Raw genomic sequence first — 24,913 nt, 5'->3', positions numbered from 1 at the left:
GAGAAGCAGGCTCCCAGCCTAGCAGGGAGCCCGATGCGGGACTCGATCCCAGGACCCTGGGATCATGACCTGAGCCAAAGGCAGACGCTTAACCATCTGAGCCACCCAGGCGCCCCAAGTATAGCATTTTTAAAAGGGAAATTCCCACTGTCATCAAAATTATATGCCCCCTGGTTTGCTAGAGAGCCTCTTGTCATTTAGAGCTAATTCCCAAAACGCATGGCAAGTCCATGTCTCCTTCTGACAAAACCAAGTAGGTTTCAACACCTCAAATCTAAATAGCCAAAATAAAGAATGTTAAAACCTTGTTGGAGTACTTATCCTGTTTGTATTTCCTGATGTCACGAAGCTCCTCAGAACTGTTTTGCCCCCATATGATTTCTACCTTCACCACGGAGATTACATGGGCAACATAACCAAGTTCATTCATCCAGAGCACCACCCTTTCTGCTTGTCCGACCTTCAGAGAAAACATTTAGCAAGTCCCCCTTCTTCTTCGATATTTTGATCTCTGAAGAGGTCAGCTTCTGCCTCCAGCGTGAAGCTGTTCCAGAGTTCCAGATAACTCTGGCTGGCATAGATCTCTCCCTTCTGAATTTGGGTTATACCTAGCGGCTAGTCCATGGTTAATTCTATGTAGGCTCCTCCAGGAAAAAAGGCACATTTTGGACTTCAGAGGAGTCTGAAGCTGTTCCCTAAAATTCCTGCAGAAGATCAGTCCTCGATCTGGGGGGATGGCAGGTCACCTGCCGAAGCCATCAGAGATGCTCAGGGGACCAGCGAACATGTAGCTTCTCTGAGAATGGTAAGGGCCCACTTTAATGAGGAACTTCTTGTGTGCCCGTCTAGTACAGAGATCTCACAGCTCTCAATTCACTTTAGCCTCATAACAAACCAAGCAGGTAGAACTATTATCTTTTCCATTTTACAAAGGCAGGAAGTAAAGATTGGTGAGCTACTCACCTGCTTTCGTAATAAGGAACAGAGGTGAGATGCGAACCTAGACTGCTGAACTGTGTATGGCTGCCCCCTCCATGCCGTTGCTATATTTATCCATCTGTGCCCCGGGCCAGCATCGTGCCACGGACTGAGCAGACATGCGGTGATCATGTCTGACCCAAGGATCAGACGTCTACCATGCAGACCTTCCCCTGTATCCCTTTCATCCTAGTGTTTGGGAGCTGCAGAAAGACCGGAAGAGAAAGGAGTGTTTTTGAACTTGGGCAACCGCCAGCAGCAGAGCCTAGGAGACAAGCTGCTATGGTTTTCAGGGAGCTTGGTGGTTCTGGTTCAGCCAGAGAGGTGATCTGGTGGGGCAGGGCAAGGGTCTTGTGGTTCAAATAGCTGAATGACAGTGCAGGACATAACATCAAATTAAATACGAACTATTCTCCAAGCTAACTTTTTCTTAAGATTGATTGAATGATTTGAAAGAGAGAGCAAGAGTGAGCAGGAGCGGGAGGGCCAGAGGGAGAGACAATCTCAAGCAGACTGTGCTGAGCGCGGTGTGGGGCTCGATCTCGTGACCCCGAGATCATGTCCTGAGCCAAAACCAAAAATCAGATGCTTAACCGACTGTGCCACCTCAAAACTGATTTTTAACCAAGGATGGAACTTTGCTGAGAAGTTGCGCTTGAGGACACCTGTGGTTGCTGCTTGAATGGCTCCCAAGGCTGTGGTTGGAGAGGCAGACTTTCTTTTCTGTTGTTTTTGTGAACAGGTCTATCACTGCGTGTAAAGGCAGAGTTTTATCTGGAAGGACACTGTGCTTCTCTCGGACAAACTCTGAAATGAGAACCGGTGAAACGAATTGACCGGGAGCAAGATTTGGTCTTTTTCCCCATCTCCGTCAGCTCCCTTGTGAGCTGTCACCTCTCTGTGGGCAGAGGTTAACCCAGACTGATGAAATTTTAAAGAGCCTGTCCATCCCAAGTGCTTCTTCCCAGGATGCCACCGCTATCAACGCACCTTCCTCCGGGGCCCAGTTCTGAGCCCCTCTTTTTCTGTCTTCTGCTGGGGGGAAGGGCGGGTTGCATGGACCCACGGTGGCGAGTGGCTTCCTTCCCCAGATGTGCACCACCTTTGTGCCTATCTCCCCAACCTCTGGCCTCTGTTTTCCTGACATTCGTCCTCCATCCCATCACCTGTCCTTCATAAAACGTCACTCTCAGAAGCGATGACGTTAAATGGCAATTCGCTCTTTAAGGTTTGATCCTAATCACCGCCCTGGGTGCTTATTGATGGCAGGGGCTTTCTAACTGCATTGTTCCTAGCACGGGGCAGATGGAGTACCTGGCACCGAATGGGTGTTGTAGCTTAGGGAAAGGTGGGCACAGGGAGTCAGGGGTCAGATTTGCCTATCTGAGCCAAATCCCCCCACCCGGGCTAGGTCCTTCCAGGTTGACGTTCCTTAGGACAAATTCTTCTACTGGGTGCTGTTGACATTTGGGGCCAAATAATGCTTTGTTGTGGGGCCATGCTATGCCCTGCAGGATGTTTAGCCGCATTTCTGCCTCTACCAGTGGAACTCCCCCCACCCCCCACCCCAGGAGTGACAGCCAAAAACATTCCAGACATTGCCAGATGTCCCCTGGCGGGGCAGAATTGCCTGCAGTTGAGAACTTCAGGGAACTCCTGGATCCAAGCAAACCCATCTCTCAGGACTAACTTGCGCTCACCAGGTTTTACAATGGCAGCCCCAACCAAAGGGGCAATTCGGTCATTTAAATTAACAGAAAAGAATTGAAAAAAAAAAAAAAAGAAAAGAAATGAAGGGCAGACATGTCACCAAGAAGTACTCAAATATGGCCCACTCCACAGCCTTCTGCTTGTGTGGTCCCAGCCCCAAGGCCTGGCTGAGCCAGCTGGCCTCAACTCCCCCAGGCGGGTGGGACAACCCCCTGGGCGGGATAGATTAACATATCTACAGAAAGAATTGTGAGCGCTTCCCTTAACTGACTTCAGGTCTGTGTGCCGGGATTTCCTGATTAATTCCCAGTTTCTAGGCCAACCAGTGAGCTCCACACCCAGGTCTCACTGGTTATTTATTTGCCTCTTAGCACCCTCCCCTCCCAATCTTGAAGGCATTTCAAGCCTCTCCCGCCTTCTCACTTACACCAGAGGGCCCTTTTACTACTTGTCCTGGGACCAGCCCCTACTTCAGGTAAGGCCCCGGCTCCCCAGCCCAGTGCCTGGGAACGCTGGGCGTACAACCACCTTGTCCCTTCCTTTGTCTGCCCTTCTCCCTTCCAAGACTGGAAAGATGGGCATGGGGGGGTGGGGGTGGGGGCACGGGTATATCTGTTCTTCCAGACTCCCACGCAATTCCAGAACCCTCTCTGAACCCTTGTATCCAGCCTACCGTGGGCCAGGCGCTGAGGGTACAAAGGTGAACCAGACCGGGGCTGCCTACAGGATAAGACAGAAATTTTAAAAGCATTGCATGTACTTGCATGATTCGTTCTTTCCCACAATGTCCCTGGATCTTCTTTCAGGGTCAAAGGACCTTCCGTAGCTTCACATAAATGAGCAGAAATTCTACATCTTAACCCCCGCATCATGTGGAAATTTAAGAAGTTACTTAGGACCGAATGATATAATGAAAGTTTTGTGGGGTCACCAAATTCCTCCTTCGGCCTCCGTTTCTGGGTGGAAGAGTGGGGTTAAAGTTTAAGTAGGGGAAACAGGGAGAGAGGACCACAGAAATATTTTAAATGTGCCTGATTGTTTTAATTATTTATATTGGGTCCAATTTTAGCCAAATTGGGACTTCATCTCTGCCCCCCCTTCTGTCTTCTCAAATGGCTGCACTGTGATTTGTCTCTAAGACAGTCTGGTCTTAACAGCTTCTCTGTGGCTTGGCTCCCCAGAGAGGATGCACCTTTCTAGAGCATGTGGTTTACCAGGCTGGGATCTAGTTGTGTCCTGTGGGTGTTGGGCAAGCAGTGAGTGGCAGTTTCCTAAGAACGGGTACACCATGGGACGCGACCCTGCCTGCCTCTCTGGGCAGGGAGAGGATTAGCAGGCTGGCAGTCAAGGTGTCCTGCCTTGTCGGAGGCCACAGGAACATTGCATTGGCCAGAATCTGGAGACTGCCAGGCCTCCCTCTCTAGACACTTTCTGCTGGGCCACAGAGATGGGGGGCCTTGTAGGGACCACGAGAAGCAGCATGGCAGAAGGGAGGACCAGGTCCCCAACCCAGGTCACCTGCTTACTTTCTGTGGGACCTTGGACTCCTTGAGACCAGGGACTGTCTCTGGTTCTGCACTGGTCCCGGCACTGGGAGGTAGCCTCACATGGCCTCTGTGTCCTCATTTCCTGACCTGGTCAGGGAGGAGGCCAGCGTACAGGCCAGCTTCTTCAGCCACCGACACGGTGGGGCCATTTTGGGAGTATGCCAGCGAGTGTGGAGAGCTGCAGGATAATCCAGGCCCACGTCACCCAAGCATCCGTTTTGCTGAAAGATCCAAGGTATATTTTATTTAAAAAAATAAAACGAACATGGATATGCCATGATATAACATGCAACATTTACATGAACTTTTAAGGCAAAACATGCTTGGTTGTTCGGATGGCTTTCGGCCATAGCTCCAGATCCTTCAGTTAGCTTCCTCAGCTGAAGGGAACATCTCTGTGGAAAGATTTTAGAGGGAAAACTGAGCTGGATGATGTCTAAGTGACTTTGTGGGAAGGAAGAGTCCATTTATCATGCTGTCCCTTCCACTACCTTTCCTCTTTACTACTGTCACTAAACAGTCTTGGGGATGGGATGGAATAGGGCAGGCCATGAGTCATCCCTGGGGACTGGCTTGCCTTGACTCTGTTTCTTCCTTGTTTCTCTGTTCCTGATGGGATCATTTATGGACGGTTGCTTGAGTCCCTCTCTTTTGGCTCTGGTCACCCACCCTCCTGGACTTTCTTCCTTCTATTGGAATAACCCCTTCTCTAGATTAGCCCAATGCCCATTCTGTTCTTTCTAATCTCTCTCCCTCGCCCATTGCCTTGACTGTCTCCAATAAGGAGTTGCTTTAACTCCTACTGCTTATAGATATCTTTTATCTTATCACCAGTTTATGATACATTACCTCCTGTTCTCATAAAGGTTTCTCTCACTGGGGTTATCTTTTGGAATTTGAACAAAATAGCCAGGCATGTGAAATTTGCCAATTCAAATCCTAACAAACTGTCCTCAAGGTACCCATCTCTTTAAGGGTCCCACCCTCTCTAGGGGTTGAAGAATAATCCAACCCAAACCTCCTGCCTTAAATAAGAAGCCTTGGCATGGGCAGACCTTGTTGTAATAGAGGGAAAGAGGAGAACCCAGTACCTAACTACCCCAATAAACTGCTTTTTTTTCCCCCCTTTATAGTAAGACGTTGGTGGACGAAAAAAAAAAAAATCTGAACTGTGGACTTTGCCCAGGCACAAGCAAACCAAGTTTTATTAGATATACTTGAGAATATTAAGGAAGAAGGGTAGGCCTCTCGTGTGTGTGTTGTGTGTGTATCCTTGCTCTTTTTAAAACCATGTTTTTGGGCCACCTGGCCGGCTCAATCAGGAGAGCACGCGACTCTTGATCTCGAGGTCAGGAGTTCAAGCCCCATGTTGGGTGTAGAGATTACTTGAACAAATAAAACCATGTTATCAAGTGTGGATATGCAGTATCACTTGACCCAACGTTTCTCTGAAAATGGAAATCATGCCATTAAAGTCTTAGGGTGCAATGGCGTCTGCTCATAAGAAGTACTACAGTATATTCCAGTGAAATTTGCACTTGAAAATTCGTGTGACGCAGGGCAGGGCATTACGGTGTGGAGCCTGCTGAAAGTAGAGAAGGAAAGTGTACTCTGTGACCACGGGGAGTTTATTGTCTAATTCAGCTTAAACCAGCAAGTCTGCCAAAGCCTATTCCATTTACGAGATGGTAGAGTATCCAGTTGGGGACAGATTCAACCATGTGGAAGACAGCCCCAAATCTGCAGTATACAGTGGGAAAAATTATTCTCGAAAGCCTATGTACTTTGTGAGGCTTAATCTGATTTTACCCTGAACATACTCACACAGCAAGTGTAATCCTGAAATGACTGGCTTAGCAAGCTTGGTTACCTGTTTGCCTGAGCAAATGGTGGAAAAGGAGCCATCGATGGCAGGGTAGGAAACCCAAGAACACATGTCCAGCAGACCCATGGTCCTGAGCCCTTGATGTGGCATCTGATGTACTCCATTTACTAAAGCAGGACAATCCAGAGGACGCTGGAAAGATTGCCATCAGAAACAATGGTTTTGTCCACTCTATCTTTTGGCAAGTTAGTTCTAAATTTTAACTTTCCAGAAAATTATTTCATTCAAAACAAGTTGTCCCCTGGCTGAGATGGGTGAGGAAGGAGATGGCGACAGGTAACGTTGAGGTGGCCGGCTGCTTGCTCCCTGCCACAGCCCACCCCCGGGGAAGCTGGGCTCTGAGCTGGCCTTCCAAGCCCCGGATGGCATGTCCTGGAGCGTCTGTTCCCTGTTTGGTTCCTACCCCAGGCTACGACAGAAGGAAAGGGGAGGTAAATCAAAGGAAGAAGGAGTGAGCCTCTGTGGAGCTGGCCGTGGGAGGGCATGCTGAGCTAGCACGCATCCTTGGTGTCGGATGCAGAGTCAGGGATGCAGCCACAGATAATGCGGAAGGGAGCACCAGGCTGCAGTGAGCAAGGAGCTGCGTCTCCCTCACTTTAGTCTGGTCTCAGGGTCTCGGGGGCAGAGGCTCACCCATGTTCTCAGCCTTGCCTGTCTGTTAGAATTGCCCACCTTGGACTGGTGCATCGAGTCTCTGGTTCCTCGATTTTTTGTTTGTTTGTTTGTTTTCTAGGTGATTCTGATGGGCTGGGAGAACTGGAACCATGTGACAGCAAGGTGGCTAGGAAGACAGTGTCTCTGGACAAACAAAACCAAGGGCAGGACAAAGGCGATGAGGAGGATGATGCTAACTAGCTACGTTTAAGGTTCTCATGTCCCAGGCAGGGTTCCAGAAACAACTAATCCTCACCATGACCCCATGAAGTAGGACCTATTGTCTCCATTTTATAGATGAGGAGACTGAGGTTAAGTAATTTGCTCAAGATCGCTTAGCCCATGAAGCAAACCAACTCTTTGGCTCTTGAGTCCCTGCTCCGGTGTTAAGGTTGATACCTTTACGGGACTCAGCCTCTTCAGATCCTCAGTAGGCAAGGTTCCGTGTTAGAGGAGTGTAGCAAGGGGCTAAGGGTCTGCGTCATAACTAGAGCAGCAAGAGTCTGGTAGGTTCTGTTCTCTCTGACCAACATGTATTCCTAGAATAGAGGTCGAGTTAAATTATTGAGTTGTCTCACATCAAATACAGCTTGGTAACATTCCTTTATTAGCTGGCTTTTTGGCAAGTAAAACATCCCACCTGCCTGTGGGGGATGCTGCTTTGTTAATGGTGATGTCCTGATCTGGGTGTGGTAGCAGCTCCATCCCACAGACACTGTGGTCAACGTGTTAATGCACCATAAGCTGGGTGTTTGTCTATAACAGTGTGGTGGATGTGACTAGCCATTCAAGTCATTCATGTTATGAATATTTATTACCCACCTGCCACAGCCAGGTCCACATGCTGGACACTGTGGATCCCGGATGAAAACACTGGGGCTCCTCGGGCGCCTGGGTGGCTCAGTTGGTTAAGCGACTGCCTTCGGCTCAGGTCATGATCCTGGAGTCCCGGGATCGAGTCCCGCATCGGGCTCCCTGCTCGGCAGGGAGTCTGCTTCGTCCTCTGACCCTATCCCCTCTCATGTGTTCTCTCTCTCTCATTCTCTCTCTCTCAAATAAATAAATAAAATCTTTAAAAAAAAAAAAAAAGAAAAGAAAACACTGGGGCTCCTAAGGAATTCAGGCTTGTAGGAAGGCAGACAGATATACATAGGAAAACATTTAGTGACCTTATATGGCCTTGGCACTGTGCTTAATCTTTTACATCATTTACTCCTGCGGTAAGTGATGATTACCACGCAGTGGTTAAGTCCTTTAACCGTGGACTTCACAGTGAAGATAGAAGGGGCTGTGAGAAGACGGGGAAAAAGGCATCTCGTGGTTTCGGGGGGAGGCAGCGGGATGGTACAGTCTCGGGCAGGGTTTGGAAGGATGAATGAAGGCTGGGAGGAAGGGGGAAGGGAGGGCAGCAGAGGGGACAGAAGACAGGGGCCGAGGTGTGCCCTCAGGGAAGACTGTCCTGACCTCCTCACCGCCCTACCTGCCCTCACTTTCCCTTCTAAAAACACATTGCAATTCCGGGAGAGTCCTCGCCGGCTGATGTTAGCATTTAAAATTCTCTCCTCATTCTTCCCCACACTGTAGCAAGCTCCTTGAGGCCGTTTGGTGTCTCTACTGCCCAGGGTGGTGCCTCAGTAAATATTTGTTGAAGGAATGAAAGGCATCCTCTGAGGAGGGGGCCCTTCCAGTGGGAGGGACACCCCTCCACCCCCTATGCTTCAATGGCATCCCAGCTGCAAGCTGCCAGGCCAGTGGGGCTTTTGTTAAAGAAGACACTGGCCCTCCTTCCCTGGGAGAGGTTTCTGTTTGTCAGCGTGCAATGTAGTTCAGTATTAGTCCCAAAGACATACGGTATCAAGCGGCCATGGGTGCCTTTGATGGTGGCCCACCTGCCCGTGCAGGTCTGAGAACAGAGGTGAGAGTCAAGTGTAACCACTCCGTGAGCTCAGGTGCTCAGCTCTGGCAGGTGGCTTGGAGTCAGCTACTGACATGTTTTTTTAAATGAACCGTTTTCCTGGAGATTCTTGTGTACTTTCTGGCAATTCTTAAATGCCTTTCTAAGTTGGGCAGATTTGAGGAGCTGCCCATGGGGACGGTCAGGGCGCCACTGAGTGGGAGCAGCCTCATGGGCGTGTGAACTACAAGGTCACCCAGGAACTTGCACTTGGTGTGAGATTCTCCATTCAGGGTCTTGAAATTCTTAATACATTTTGAACAAGGGGCCCTACGTTCTCATTTTGCCCTGGGCCCCCCAAATTATCTAGTCCATATGGCATTGAGTCTAAGGAGGTTTATTGGGTGTTGGTGAATGCCAGCTAGAATGGGCAAACTACAGTCCCGCCCTAACTCTGGACAGCTTTTCAAAAGCAGGACCGTGTGAGACAAGATGGCCACACAAAAATAAATCCGCGATCACCAGCAGCTCAGAGCACAGGGGTGACTGCTGTAGCCAGTCACGTTAGGTCATCTCAGTACAGGAAGGATGGTGTGTTGCTTAGCCAAGCTTGTGACATTGTCCCCAAGTTCTTGACCTCTGGCCATGTGACTAAACCTTAAACTGAATCTTACTAAAACCCAGGCTGAAGAAAGGCTCTCTGTGGATGGTGTTTCCATGGTTTTCTGGGAGGAAAATAGAACCGTCTTCCAACATATGAAGATGCCGAAGTCTTAAGACTGAAGTTGCCTCAAATAAGAGAAATCATTTCGGGTGATCATGAGAGATTAGCACTCTCCTGTGTCCATCGAAGTGTGTATGTTTTCTGTATTTTGTTGCCTTTCTGACTCAAGACGTGAATCACAATGTAGGTTTCATGTTTTCTCCTTGTGGAGAGTCTGCCAACCCTATTTGTAGGAAATTTGTTTTCAAATGGGGAAGGATAGAGAATTTAAAGTGGAGTTATTTCAGTTATTTCAGTTACTCCAGTCAAGACAAATCACTGTTGTTTTTTTAAAGATTTATTTATTTATTTATTTATTTATTTATTTATTTATTTATTTATTTATTTATTTATTTGAGGCAGGGTGGGGAGGGACAGAGGGAGCAGGACAGGGAGTCTCAAGCAGACTCTAAATGTGGGACTCAATCTCATGACCCTGAGATCATGACCTGAGCCAAAACCAAGAGTCGGTCACTTAAGTGACTGCACCATCCAGGCGCCCCCAAGACAAATCACTTTTTAAGGAATGCAGTGAATTTACAGTTTTCACCTCTGAATTGGCATTCTCAATCTTGGTGATCTCATGGGGCATGTATCATTAAGACGGGAGACAAGTAAAATTCCTTGTTTCCCAAAGTCGGGAGATGTAAATACTCGAGCCTTTATTCTGGTAGGCAGAACTTCTCCCAGATATTTCAGTTTAGTAACTAATAAATAATCAAAAAACAAGGAGCCCTCGTGCAGCCACTAAAGCTAAATGATGCTGAGTTGACTTAATTTATTTTGTTGGTACCGTTATTGGGTGAGTCAGCTGGGAAAATGGTGGAGCAAAGGTGTTATTTTTATTTAAGCAAAAAATATAACAGAATGTATGCTAACATCTTTTGTATATGATAGTGAAGCTGGGGGTTGGGAGACCAGCTGGACTCCACGCTAATGGGACAACAAAACAGGCTTGTTTTTATTTCCACTATGAAATAGAAGATGGAACTCATGCTCTTTCCTTTTTTCTGTTTTACACCTCTTTCTCATTCATTCTTGCCCACATTCCTTTTTAATTTCCATGAAGAAAATTAATTTAAATCAGCTCCTCATTTTCAAAGAATCGGCCTGTCATTCTTTTTCATTGTTGGGAATTCAACCATTTTTTAAAAAACCTCTTTCTTCCATTCATTCGTCTAATTTTGGATGGCTTTTTTGAGATCTACTTTACAAATCATAAAATTCACCCATTTTAAGTGTACATACAGTTCAGTGAGTTGGGAAGTTTATACATTTGTGCAATGGTCACCAAAATCCAGCATGGAGCCTTTCGATCACCCCCAGCAAGTGCCTTGTTCCTATGCACGTGATCCTCACTTGTCCCTGTTGCCCTAGGTAATCAGCAATCCATCTTTTGTTTCTATGGTTTCACCTTATATGGGAGCTGCATATCGATGGAAAAATTCACTATATAGTGTTTTGTGTCTGGCTTCTTTCATTTAGCAGTTTTTTTGAGGTCTGTCTATGTGTTACATGGGTCTGTAGTTTGTTCCTTTGTTTTGTTGGGCATTATTCTATTGACTGACTAGACCGTGTCTTGTTTGTTTACTCACCTGGGGGGGGCGGCGATATATGGTTTTCAGCATCCATCCAGTTTTAAGTTTACCACTTTTATTCCTGATCCAAAGTAAGGATTAGAAATAAGTCCCGTTTTCCTTGCTACTTCATCCCTATCCCCAGGATCACACTTGAGGGATCCCAACATCCATAGGAAGGGCTTGGAGGAAGAGTGAGGTGCGCTGTCTCCACCCGTCCACAGCCTACAGTCTCTCTCTCAGAATAGCGCAGCAGATGTCTTGAGTTGGACGCTGTAGGTTGATCAAGTTAACAACTCTGACTCTGGGAAAAGAGCAAGTCTCTCCAACCTAAAACTGGACAACAGGGGACATAAATTCCTGACTTCTATCCTGGTTCATTTGTTTTCCAACCAAAAAATGTAAAAATTTCTATGTTGCAAATTGATGAGCCCACTTTTTCCATTCAATTATTTATCTCCCTACTGATTTCATTAACTAAGTGAAGCTTTTGGCAACTCACCAGATTTCATTCACAAACTCTTTCCGTCAGTGTCTACTACATGCAGGTTCCGTGCTGGTTCCTGGGGGATGGGGTAAGCCGCCAGACACCAGCCCTGCCTCATGGAGTCCTGCTCCTGGGAAGCGTTGTCAGCTTCTGCTCCGTTTGGCCATTAAAGGGCAGCTGACTTTATAGTTCTAGTAGAATCTCTTTCGCATATTTGAGCCCTGAAATTTCATCTGAATTTAATCACGGTGAGTCTGCTATAGTGAATATAGTCTATTATATACTTTAGTGGGTCACATTGATAGTAAGGAACATAAACAGAGTATTCAGTCTCAGGTATTCAAAACCTTTGACCCACTGAAGATTTTCTCTAGATCTTAAGCACGGAGCCTAATTAGCCTACATGGTGACGATAGCTTCTGTTGGCATGCATGCCTAGGGCTGATTTCCCTTTGCTCTTTGAGACTGACTGGAAGACTTAGGGGTAGTAAATATCCTTATAGCCTTTGCCTACAAGCTTTGCTTAGGATCAAAGGTGAGATCCCATCCTTCCTTTATTTATGGCTTAGTGTCACAGACATCATCCAGCTTAGGAGGATACAGTCTACATCCTTACGGTGTCCTGGTGGGCACTCACATCACACAAGCAGACCTGGGCACCGCCATCTTGCTCTGTTCCCTGGGTGAGGGGAGGGTGCCTTTTTCCTGCAGGCCAAAATTCCCCTCGTTCTTCCCCTATAAGGACTCACCCATTCCTTTTTTTCCCAACAATGTCAGGACATGTGTGATTATATCACAAGTAGAATTAAGCCGACAGTGCTTATGTTTTGTCATCTGTAGGGCCAGGAGTTTGTTTTGCTTTTTTAAACAACGCTGTGAGATATAATTCACAGCATAAAGCCCACCCATTCAAGTGAACAACTCAGTGGTTTGTGATATATTCAGAGTTGTGCAATCATCATCACTATCTACTTTTAGAACATTTCATCACCTCAAAAAAAAAAAGAAAAGAAAAGACAAGAAACCCATATGCAGGGGCAGTCACTCCCTATCCCCCTCCCCTGCAGCCCTGGACAACCACTAGTCTACTTTCTGTCTCTGGATTTGCCTATTCCGGGTCTTTCATATACACAGAACCATACAGTATGTGGTCTTCTGTGACTGGTTTCTTCACTTGGTGTAATGTTTTTGAGGTTCCCCCATGTTGTCGCATGTATCAGTCATTCATTCTTTTTTGTGGCTGAGTAATGTTCCATTGGTGGATACACACCATTTTGTTTGATCACGCAGCTCTGGATGGACATTAGGGCTCTTTCCATCTTTTAGCTATTATGAGCAATACTGCTATGAACATTCACATACAGGTTTTGGGCGGACTTCATGTTTTCATTTCTTTGGGGCACATACCTAGGACTGGAATTTGGGGATCATATGGGAACTCTGTTCAAAGCTGGGTGCTTTTCATTCACTTCCTAAAATCTTTCAGAGGCTAAGGAAACAAGCATACTTTGCATTGATGTCTCAGACCTTCAAAGCCAAGTCCCTTTGGTAGTCAGGCCTATCTCAAAATGTTATCAGAGACCTGATGCAGGAGAATTTTATGCATGAGATACCACAGGGAAGGAATGAAGAAGAAACAGAAGGGCTGTTGGTTTTGCTCCTGTAGTGGTGATTACATGGGATTTTCTGACAGGGAACCAGGGCTGTGTCCTGTCCAACCTGATGTACCTCTGTACTGCCCTCAGGATAGTAAAAATGGTTTGTTGGGTGTGTTCAGCAGCGTGTGCCCTTTTCTTTCTTTTAGAATTTTAATTTTATTTTTATTTACTTTTTTTTTTTTTTTTTTTTTTTTAAGTAGGCTCCATGCCCAGCGTGGGGCTTGAACTCATGACCCTGAGACTAAGAGTTGCGTGCTCGATGGACTGAGCCTGCCAGGTGCCACAGTGTGTGCCTTTCTCTGAACAGTTTTAGGACATCAGCTTTTTTGAGTTCAGGCATTGTATTTCCTGAGCTCTCTACTCTGCCAGGATTTGCTTTCTTAGAAAGTAGGAAGTCCTGTGAAGAGCGTTTTCTGAAACCAAAAAGCACTTGCTTTCTCTATTGAATCCATTTTTTGTTCTCGCATTTGAGTCAGTATTTACCGATCTTTAAGAATTAAATTACTGTTTGAATAAAGCTTAGATCAAGGATTAAAGGAGTAAATCTCCCAGCAACAAACCATTGCTAAACTATACTTCTGTCCGTGGGAAGGACCTGTTGAAATGGTACCTGGAAGTTTTGTAAGAATGTATTGTCCCGCATATTCCCTGATATTTAGGTATTTCTTACTCTGCACAGAGGAGTGACATAACCATGAAAAAAAGATAACCAATGAATTGTACATATATATAAATCACCTTATAATATTTTGTAGAATTTCAAACCAATTGTCTTATTTTTCACCCCCATAGTTTTGTGGAGTAGGTCAATGGGAATGATAGAAAAGGAAACTGGAGGCCCAAACTAAACAAGTCATAGAACTTCCCTTAGCCTCCATTTCCTTATCTATAAAATGGGTACACTGATAAATCAGACACCATTGTCAGTACCAAGTAATGTACAACACCCTAAGTAATCTGAAAAGTGTGGTGCAAAAGTTTGAACTCTTTTTTTTATATAACTAAAATACATTACCCAAGTAGGGTAATGCATTACCCCCACACTCTCCTATTGGGAGTATTTACCAGCATAAAGAAGAAAATTACTATTTTCCATCATCTCTAACTCAGAATATCCTTCTGGAGTGTTGTTGTTAATGCAGCAATTCCAATTCCAGTGGTCATGAATGCATCATCTGTAATAGAGAAAAAGACTGGAAATGCCCTAAATGTCCATCAATATGATAATACATTAATTTTTGATATGGTCATACAAAAGAATACTTTTCTTCACTTAAAACAACTAAACTGGAAATCCAGCATAACATTTCAAAAAACAGTGAGTGTAGAAAGGAAATCATAAAAGGATTAAAATATTATTTATATACATCTTTGCAACTAAAAACTTATATATTGTCTGTGAATACAGATACATACAGTAGAAGAATAGACGGAAGAAAACACATGAATTTCAACCTCAGATTGGAGAAATGGCTTCAATATCTATAATAGATTATTTCTTGAAAAAAAAAACAAAACACGAAGCAGGTGCTTGGGTGGCTCAGTCGGTTAAGCGTCTGCCTTCGGCTCAGGTCATGATCTCAGGGTCCTGGGATTGAGCCCCGCATTGGGCTCCCTGCTCAGTGGGGAGCCTGCTTCTCCCTCTCCCTCTCCGCCTGCTTGTGCTCTCTGGCTCTCTCTGTCAAATAAATAGATAAAATCTTAAAAAAAAAAAACAAAACATAAAGCAAACATGACTAAATATCAATGAGGTAGAACATTTTGTATGTTTTGTATATTTAAAATATTTTAGAAATTTAAAAAGTTTGATGGCTTATCATCCAGACTATTTCATAAGTACAGAGATACACTTTTCTCATCTTACACAATTTGTCTCCTGCCATACATAAGTTTGTTGATTGTGCATATTATAAACATCTTTTTGTCACTAAATATGCTTTCTCGTTGTTGTTCTTCCTAGCCCTCCTAAGTCTTTCTGTTACAATTTAATTATTTACTCAGAGAAGAAACAAAACTGCTGGTGCTTCCTCTTACTATTTTATAATTATTTTCTATTTATTTATTTGTAATTCAAAATTATTTCTAATTCATTTATGATATATTTGGTGTCTGACACTGAAGGAGCTCATAACCTAAAAGCAGAGGTAAAATTAAAGTCTGGTTTAATCAGGGCACAAAGAATCCATTGAGTTTCTTGCGTAGTTCCTTAAGTCTGGGCATTCACAATGTGGAACTTCAATTTACTGTTTCCAAAAATAACCATCAAACAAGTGTCTGGGTTGGAAAAAGAATTCTCCCGTCCTGGTGGACCTGACTCAGTCACTGGCTGCTGCCCGTGACTCCCTTCAATTTTTCCTGTGTCCCAGGATGCCCTGTGGGTCCCTGTGTCCCAGGATGCCGCATTGCGGTTGCCTGTGTCCCACGAGGCCCTGCGGTTCTTGTGTCCCAGGAAGGCTGGCGGGTTCACTGTGTCCCAGGACTCCCTTTACTGTTCCCTGTGTCCGAGGCTGTTGGTCCTTCAGCGGAAAGTGGCCCAGAGGCCTTGTGAGGCTTTGCTGTCCCCTCTATTCTTGTATGCGTTCCTGCTCTGGGTTCTCGAGATGCACCAGTTAAGACAACTAAAGCTCCCTGCTGTGCTAGGGTTTCCATTCCCTAATCTCTAATTGGTAATGTGTCCTTTTACAAATTTGAACTATTTTCCTTTCTGCTTTTTTTTTCTTCTGCAGAAACCATCCTATAGGTAGAGAAGTACAATATCAGAGCTAGCAGGACCGTTACAAGTACTGAGCGTACTTCTTGGGTCTTTGAATGGGAACAGTAAGGCCCAGGCAGTGGCTTCTGCATCCACCTTGGTTTCCCTCATTCCCCTCTGGGATTATGTTGGCATGAATGTGGTGCCAAGGTACAGATTCCTGATTTCCTAGGGATTCTTAACTAGTGATTGGTAAAGGCTGGTCTGTAATACACAGTAAGATTTGCTGCCTCTGGAGAGGAAACAGCACTGGGTGGAGAGCCAGGGAAGGAAGAGTGCTCAGAGCTTTGTCCCTGCCCTCGTGAGTGATGGGGCCAGTCACCTGACTCTCTCGATGGCCAGTGTTTCACCTATACAAAGAGTAATTGCAGTGTTGATCCCTATAGTTATTTCTTCTCTGTTTATTGATATTTAAGGGATGGAATTGTAGTATGAACTTAGGGAATAGGGAAGATCTTTCACTAAATGCCTTGGATACAACTGGTTAAATATTTGGAAATAAATCCATTTAGATCTTCACAGATTATCATAGACAAAAATAACGTCAGGTCAAATAAGAATAAACATTAGTTATGGAAAAACAGTGACATATGTTTTCTGCAGGATGAAAAGGAAGGGTAGAAGGACGAATTCTCTAAGCTCAAACTTTATGAAAGAAATCATAGTTCTTCATAATAATTTAAAGCTCCAATGAGCTAAAAATAAGAGCAAACAAACTGGAAAAAATGGTCCTTCTAAATGGAATAGGAAAGATGTCATTCTATTTAATATATGAAGAGCTCATGAAAATCGATGCACAAGAGATAAATGGGCAATAGATAAAAAGGCAAGTCAGGAAGAAAAAGCAATAGTTTAATGAATGTTTAAAAATATCCAACTTTACTTGTCACCCAGAAAAATGCAAATTAAAACAATGAGACACACTTTTAGTGTATGAGGAGTGAGTCTGGTTTTTGTTGTTCTTAAATGAGAATTCTTATTGTTGGCAGACACATGAGGAAATGGGTATTTTTGTATTCTGCTGGAAAGAACGTAATAACTACAAACCTTTTGGAAGTGGATTTGGCGATATTTGCCAGATACTTTAAACCATTTGCTCCTTGAACCCAGAAATCCTATTTATTCTAAGGAAATAACTAAAAAATCAGAAGAAAAGTTACTCCCCAAATTATTAATCATTGCTTTATTTATTATTAAAAAGGCAAAAAGAAGTCTAAACATACAACAATGAGGCATTAAGATAATTATGATATGCCCAGTGTAAGTACTAGAGGAGTTATCTTGTGTTATATGGACATTGAAAATGATCTCACTAAAGCTTAAGAAAAGGACATATGAAATTGATTTAACCTAAGAGCTCAACTATATTTAAAAAAACAAAAAGGCCTCTGCAATGGTTGTACCTAGCAAAGAAAAAAAGAAAAAAAAAGTCTGTGCATTCACCAAAGACTGAAAGAGAATAAACCAAAATGTCAGTGACGGTTATAGGTGCTAAAATTTCTACATTTTAGAACTTTACAGATTTTATATAATGAATGTGAATTACTGTTATAATGGGGGGAAATTATCTTTAAAAATATTCCATGACTATGGCTAAGTGACTTACATAGTGAGCATAATTTCCTTTACTTTTATCAGATTTGTATTTTATTTTTGTATTTTTATTTTTTAGATTTGTATTTTAATAGAAGAGTCTTTGTTTAAAAACAAAACAAAACCAAAACAAGCAAACAAACAAAAAAACCAGTCCACTCTAGTCCCCAACCAATATCTGAGCTCCCCTGATGGGGTTTAAGTAGGTAATTTGCTTTCATTTTAGTTGTTTTCATGTCAGTTTGATATATATTGCCTCATGCAATTTCAGCATTTATAGAAGAGGATTCCATGCTTGTTACACAACGTGATGGCTTAGGGAACAATCATGGGGGGTTATCTGCATGGCTTTTGCTAGGAGAATAAATTGTTGGGTCATCTGCCCGGTGCTTATTGTAATGGGAAAGAAACCTAGGACATTGTCAGTTCATGCTATTGCTTTTGCATTTTGCTTTTGACAATTCAGAGTTATTGGTATGAAGATCAAATTATATTAGGTCATCTAGAGATTCAGATTGGATCAATATTTATTGAGCTTCTATTTATTCTGTAAGAAATGGATGGGGTGGGGGTTCATCCTGGGCCTGGAAATATTACTCAGTAAGTGCTGTAGTTTGTTGAGCATAGCACTGACCCACATAAGACACAGAAAGGAGCCCTGTAAGAATCCCCTGTGCTTACCTTCAGAGGGCTAATGCAATGGTATAAAGTTATAACAATAAATATGAATCAATGAATTTTTAACCGAATGGATGAATGAGTGGCTTCATTGACAACCTAATGAATGAATAAAGCTGTCAATGGATTAATGAATGTTTGCACAGATCCAAGAATACCTGTCCCGGATTCTACCTAACAGAAGTTGGAAAGAACATCACTGCCCTCACCAAGCATCCTCTGTTCCTGAGCTTTGTGACTAGAGGAGAAAAAGAAAAGGAGAGAGAGGAGGTTCTGCTTCATGGTTTATCACTGTTGTTATTAGTGAAACTTTTCGAGGAATAGCCAGTCCGTAATGACCCCGAAAGCATTGTTCCTGTCTGAGTACTTCAATATTCTGTGGTCATATTTCAGACCTCTCTAGAAACAAGGATACTGTAAGTCAACTTATTTTGGGCCCTCACAGCCAGCAATTCTGTCTTCAATAAATGATTCATGTCAGGAAAGCATTTGAGTGCATTTCTTTTCTAATAAGTCTCTCTTCAGGTCCATTATGCATGAATCAAGTCAGGGAAATTGCCTGGGTTCATTGACATCCCTTTATGAAAATCAAAGAAATGAAGGATTTAAAATCTAGCCTTATTGATCTCCCACCTTCCACATACTCCTTACCAGAAAAGGAAGAGCTGGCAACAACAGGGCCTCCAAGAACCCAAGGATCAAGGGCGCTCAAGGAATAGTGAGGAGGACAGAGAGGGATCCATCAGAGAAAAGAGCCCACTCACTGGTGCCCAAGACACAGAAGAAAAAGGCCACTTGCATATTTCACCCAAAATTAGTTCCCCTGAGTGGACCCTCACGGAACCCTCCCCCAACACACACAATGAGCCCCACTGATAACGACAGAGCCAGCAGAGTGCCTCCTGCAAGCTCCACTCCCTGCTCGAAACCCCAGGTTATTAATGCCATAGCCGTTTCTATGAATCAGAAGCACCATGGTTGACAGCATGTGGAGAAGCAGCCCCATTTCCCATTTTCTGAGCCATAAAGTTGGGCTCGAGAGAGCCCGTGCATGCGCCTTACCTCAATGAACTCTCCCACCGCCCTTATCTGTGGTCAGTGAATTGGTCATATTCCACTGACAGAAGAGGAAGCTGACATTCCTGAAGGCCGAGTGGCCAAGCTGATGCAGACACGTGGATGGTCAAGAGTTCAACCCAGACCCAAGTCAACACTGGTGCTTTCCTCTCTATACTTCTGTCTTTGACCCCCGCTGGAGTCATGTGGGCTCTAATCCAGTTGATACAAACCAATGCAAGATAAGTTCCCAATCAACGGAGTACCCCCTAGTCTGTGTTTGCACCAGGTTAGCTCTTGTGTGGAAGAGATTCCCATGTGCATGTGGTTTTGTTACATAGCCTTCAAGCTTTGGCTACTATCACTTCACATCTTCGTGGCTTTATCACTTCATATCTAATGCTCGGAGCTTCCCCAGGACTGGCAGTTGGGCCATTTGTCTGAGGCTGGTGACCTTTGTTGGTTACAGGCCCTGTTCCCATGGCCACAGACAGTGTCGTCCTGTGCATAATGGCGAAGAGTCATCATTTTTGATGGAGTCGTTGACCCAGACAGACTAGGTGGGCTGGGCCAGAATAAGTGAAGAGATTTGTGCGATCTTATCGACGTTACTAGAAAATCAATGCCAGAGAACGTCTCGGCTATCTCTGGTGGCTCAGAACTCATATCCCCACGGTCTCCTGACCCGGCCACTCCCAGACCACGTGGGGTTGTTTGGCCAAACTGGAGCCTGCTTAAAGGTTAGAGCTTCTAAATACTGAAGAGATTAGGGTTGCACCCCCTCCCCCAAGGGGTATCGAGAATAAAATTATTAAATTATAAAATACGTTTAAGGAAATTTCCAACGAAGTTTTAAATTTTGCCATATTTTAAAGGCTTTCCATTATTATTTGTTTTTGATTGATTTTGAAATATTAAAGATCAGATTTTATGAAAAAAATTTAGGCACCATGATTTGCTGGTGACCTAAGTTGCACCAGTAAGTTGGCCCCAACCTCACCCTGCTCAGAAGTCAGCCCCCTGCAAATTGCTTCCTGGTGGATGCAGACACACCTTTTATCTGCTTATTCTTAACATATTCCATATCGCCAGAGTTGTGTCCTCAGCTCCTTATTGCAAGGCTCCTGGGAAATACTGGTATGTTCAGAGGGCACCAAGATGATCATGGTCTTGATCTTGTCAATACCGCTTTTTATTTCTCTGCGGTGTCGTAAAGGCAAAATCCATATCGGATGTTCAACTTATTTCTTCCATGCAGTTTAGATAGCTAACTAACTGAAAAAAGCCTCCAGAATCAGTGATTTTGAACAATCTTACTTTAGGACAGGAATGGGGACAAAATCATTTAATTAAAACTTGTGAGTGGGCTTTGGGGGTCTTACAAATCACTTCATCTCAGGGTCATCCCGGATTGTGTGGATGTCAAAAAAAATGCCCAGAGAGGAAATCTTATTAAAACAAACAGAAGAGGGGCGCCTGGCTGGCTCAGTGGTAGAGCGTGCAACTCTTGATCTCGGGGTTTGTAAGTTCGAGCCCCATGCTGGGTGTAGAGATTGCTTAAAACCAACAGAAGAAACTGATTGTGAGAACCACGGTGGAAAGGTTAGTAGGAAAAGATGGTAGGTGGTTTGGGGTCATGGGCAAAGCAGCTGAAGGAGGAGGAGACACGCCAGGCAGCCCGGGAGTGCCAGGCAGCCCGGGAGTGCCAGCCAGCGGGCTTGCACTAAGGAGCTCCTTCGTGCGGGCCTGAGCTGGGCGCTTTCTGTACGTTCGTGCAGGTAAGCATCACACCATTCCTGGAAGGAGGGGATTATTACCTCCATTACACAGTCACAGAAACTGAGGCCGAGATGAGAAGCCCAAGGTCACACAGTCAGTAAGTGGGGATTTGAACCCAGTGTCTGCCCGCGGAGCTATCCTTGGCGGGCTTGGCTGCTCGGCTTGTCACGGCCCGCGTGGGAAGGGAGAAGTGGGCACCGGAAGACCGCAGGCCTGACCACGTTGCCTTGGTGACGGTAGGACTAGAGTGGGAGGTGGTTTATATACTGAATAAAGCTCTCCTTTTTTGTTTTTTCGGTGCCAGCCAGTGTTGCATCTGCCTCACGCCTGCTTCTGGAGGCCCAGAGCTGGTCCCGGGCCATTTCCCCACTTGGAGAGACCTGAGGGGGTAACTGCCCGCGTGGTCCTCGGCTTCCACGTATTTCCACACGTGTCCCCCCTCACAGGTGTGGCACTGACTGACGGCCACCATTGAAGAGCCAACAATTTCCATTCAAACATCCGTCCTGCTTCCCTTCTCTCTCTGAAAAGTTTTCCTTATCAATTGGAATCTTCTTATTTAAAGCGGGACTGTCGGTGCTTCCCCGTTTGGAAGATTCGTTGTCCTCATTTCGTGTCAGTTTTCGGTTTCGTGATACTGGACTTTTGGGAAACTTCCAGAAATTGAACATCATTTAACACGACGCATTTTCCACGGAGTACCTAGCAAAAGAGTTCACACACTCTTGGCGGTTGGGAAGGCCCCCCCAGGCAGGTGGCTCCCGGAGACCACGCACGCTGTGAGGCGAGAGCCCCCCGCACCCCATGACCATGGGAGAGCAGGGTCGGGGTTTAGAAACGGCAGACATTGCTCTGGAAGGAAGGTGTGACTGACGCTGTGTGGGACCGACTGGCAGGGCGGTCGCTCACGGCTCAGGGTCACCCCAGTGTCAGAAATGGGACCGTGAATTGAAATACGGCATGGTGCTCTGAAGGCCCAAGTTCATGTGAGGTCTGGCCACCTCGGGCTTCCTGTGTCAACAACAGCATGATAGTGGGCAGAGCACGAGCCTGGCTTTCAGACATTTACTCACTCTTTCACCTTTGCGTGCTCCCTAGTCGAACCCCGTTTCCTCATCCGTAAGGTGGGGGTAACAGTACCTCGCATGGTGGGCTTTTGTGACAGGGCATGACATAATGTGTGTGAAACATTCGTGTGGGGATCCCGCTGCTCTGGTTACTACTCGGAAAATCTCCTGTTGAACTCTGGACGTTTTCGGCTTGGACTTGATACGTCTCCAAAAGGCCTTAGCGAGTATCTAACTTAATTTCTTTCCATCTCTGTTCTTTCCTCCAGACAGAAAACGTTACCTAGGTTATCCATCGGTGTTTGCCTCTGAGTCTTAGTCTCCTTGGATTAGACAGAAGAGCTCTTCAGAATGTCTTTTTCTCCTATAAGCTACTCAGAACCAACTAGGAAATATAAACTTAGAAGCCTCGATTTTCTATAGACGTCAGTTTTTATCATCCTAAAATTAGACTTCAGAGAGAGAGGCTTGGGGTTATTTATCAGAGGATGTAAGGACAGCGTTGAGTATGATTTATGACTTCTTCGGAGCTTGGTTTGTTTTAACGGACATCGTGTATGGTACAGGGATATTGGGCAGAGGACTGGTCCATCAAATTTTAACATAAGCTGATTTTAATAGGCTTCTGCCGAACCATTAGATGAGGATGATTTTTTAATTGAGGGCTATTTTAGTTAGAGATGGTCCCAGAGACAGTTAAATTCGGTTTAGAACACTTTCTCTCCTGTTTTGTTTTGGGCCTTGGGCCAGTCTAACTCTCAGGAATCCAAAAACTAAATTTATCCTTGTTTGTCAGGACTAAGTGCTAAGTGGCTGCCTCAGGCTTCCACAAGTTAGTTGCTGCCCTCTTGGAGATCTCTGCTAAATCCATTCAACCTCACAGAGAAGGCAGACTCTGACTGTTCCAAGAGCAGAACACACCTCACTTATTTCCCCTGGGACTGCATCCATGTCCCTCTCCTCTGGGGCCACCACTGGCCCCAGGCATTCTCTGCCCTGCCGACTGAAAATATTGGTCCAGAGACAGATTCACCAGCTAGCCCCACGTTAGCTTGGTCCGTGCTGCTCTCTGCCAATCCCTGTAGTTTTCCTTTTCTTTTCATCTGGTTAACCGCGCCCCTTTGAGAGCCCCCTCTGTCCATGCGAGCTGAGGAAGAGAGAAGGAGTTGGATCCCCTTAATCACTATTGAGGAGACCCCACTGAAATAACAGGAAACTCTGGTGTGTTAGGGCGTCAGTTTTCTGTATTAGAACCAGAGACTGTTCGATTTGCAAAGGATTTTAGAGCTTACTTACTCAATTTCTTCCTAAGGAAGAAGATGCTGAAACAGTAGTCAGGCCAAGCCCAGGCTCCAGGTTGGCTGACTTGTCTAAGTGTGTGTGGGGGTGTGTGTGGGGGGGGTGTATATAAAGACAACTGCTGTTAGTGTTTTCCTAAGGCTTTCTTTGCTTCTAGTACTTTTTCTATACTTGATTTTAAAGTTGTGGTTATTTTGATTTGGGGTCCTTTTTCTTGTAATATCATATTGAAAATATATTTCATTTTACTACAAACCTATTATAGTGATACTCAATCGTGTGGGTTTCCCATAATTCACTTTATTGTTTCCTAATGTCGGAAATGTAAGCAGTTTCTAATTTTAGGTGCTTATAAATAATGCTTGCTGAATATCTTTGTGCAGAGAGAATTTTTCTAAAAGTTAATTTTGTCCTTAAGAGAGTTTTCTCAGAAGCTGCGTTACTAGATTGAGTGGTGTGAAGATGTTTAAGGTCGTTCTAAAAAGCCCAAGTGGTTGTTCTCACACTGAGGCTAGGAGTCCCACATGACCTCATCATCTCTTTCAGCATGGAGTATTATTATTTTAGTTTGGAATGTAAAAAATAGGTTTTGGTTTGTTTGCTTAGTATTACATTTCTTTTCTCTCTCCTCTGTTCTGTGACCTGTTCTGCGGTGTTTGGAGTTAAAAGAGCCTAAATAAGGGGTTGTTTTGATTTCAGTGATGATACTAAATTGGTCATGGGTATTATTTTAGCAATTCACTTGGACTGATCTCTTTGGTAGAAAGTTCTGCTTCTTCTAAAACCCTGACCTGGTTCAGTGCTGTAATGTAAATGTAACAAACAAGCCAGACCTTTATAGAAACAAGCTGGCGAAAGCGCTAATCCCCTTTCTCTCTTCCTGAGTGTAACTGAAGTTCATGCTTATTTCATAGTTTCAGAATATTGACTAAGGCAGAATATGTAAGTCTTAACTAAGGTTCTCCTTTTTGTTGCCTAATTGAATGCTTTACATTGAAGCTGTCTGTGTCTATTTAGAAGAGGATGCAGTTTGAATTCTCTCGTGGGGACATTCCGAGCTTTCTTTATTTGCTTATGTTTCCACTGGTGGAGGCTGGGCAGCATATGGTGCCATCTGCTTGACCATACAGAACTCGCTTCGGGAGTCCCTGGGAGCCGGGCTAGGCTGCTGTGTGCACGGCTGCTCGGCAGCTCCTCGATGTCCTCTCACTTCCAGGCTAGAAGTGCCGTGTGGGGAACACAGTGCAGCCGAGAGCATCCTGCTGGCTTGCAAGTTCTCCTATTCTGAGGTCCACGTCTTCATCCCCACGCCTGGAAAGATTGTTCCAGAGTTAAGAAGGTAAAGAGTATGTGAGCTTTGGTGAACGCATCGGTTCCCACTTCTGAGTCACTCATGGAAAAGGAGAGGTTAGAATTAAAACAGTCGGGGGAGGAAATGTTTTAACACGCTTGAAGGTAAATTAAAGAAAATGTCAGGCTCTAGATATGGAGTGAGAAGAAAAACGAAGTCGATTTATATCTCACTGCTTTCCCAGA

The 24,913-nt window shown here is 44.7% G+C and overlaps 1 protein-coding gene across 6 annotated transcripts in view; it reads left to right on the top strand.

Moving 5' to 3' along the window:
- The window catches only part of AGPAT4 (1-acylglycerol-3-phosphate O-acyltransferase 4), a 123,023-nt gene that overhangs the window by 4,481 nt on the left and 93,629 nt on the right, over nucleotides 1-24,913 (top strand). For 2 of the 6 annotated variants that reach the window (XM_064598323.1, XM_054505636.2), the window contains exon 2: nucleotides 24,594-24,716. The exons of the other annotated variants lie outside the window; for them this stretch is intronic. The gene's annotated coding sequence lies outside the window, so the exon portion shown is untranslated. The remainder of the gene's footprint in view (nucleotides 1-24,593; nucleotides 24,717-24,913) is intronic. 6 annotated transcript variants of the gene reach the window in all.

The sequence above is a fragment of the Mirounga angustirostris genome, unplaced genomic scaffold, assembly GCF_029215605.1.
Source record: "Mirounga angustirostris isolate CCGP_5_RB_7025 unplaced genomic scaffold, mMirAng1.0.hap1 SCAF_8, whole genome shotgun sequence".
Taxonomy (NCBI): Eukaryota; Metazoa; Chordata; class Mammalia; order Carnivora; family Phocidae; genus Mirounga; species Mirounga angustirostris.
The sequence above is the reverse complement of the archived record's forward strand: the minus strand, read 5'-3'. Positions and strand labels throughout refer to the sequence as shown.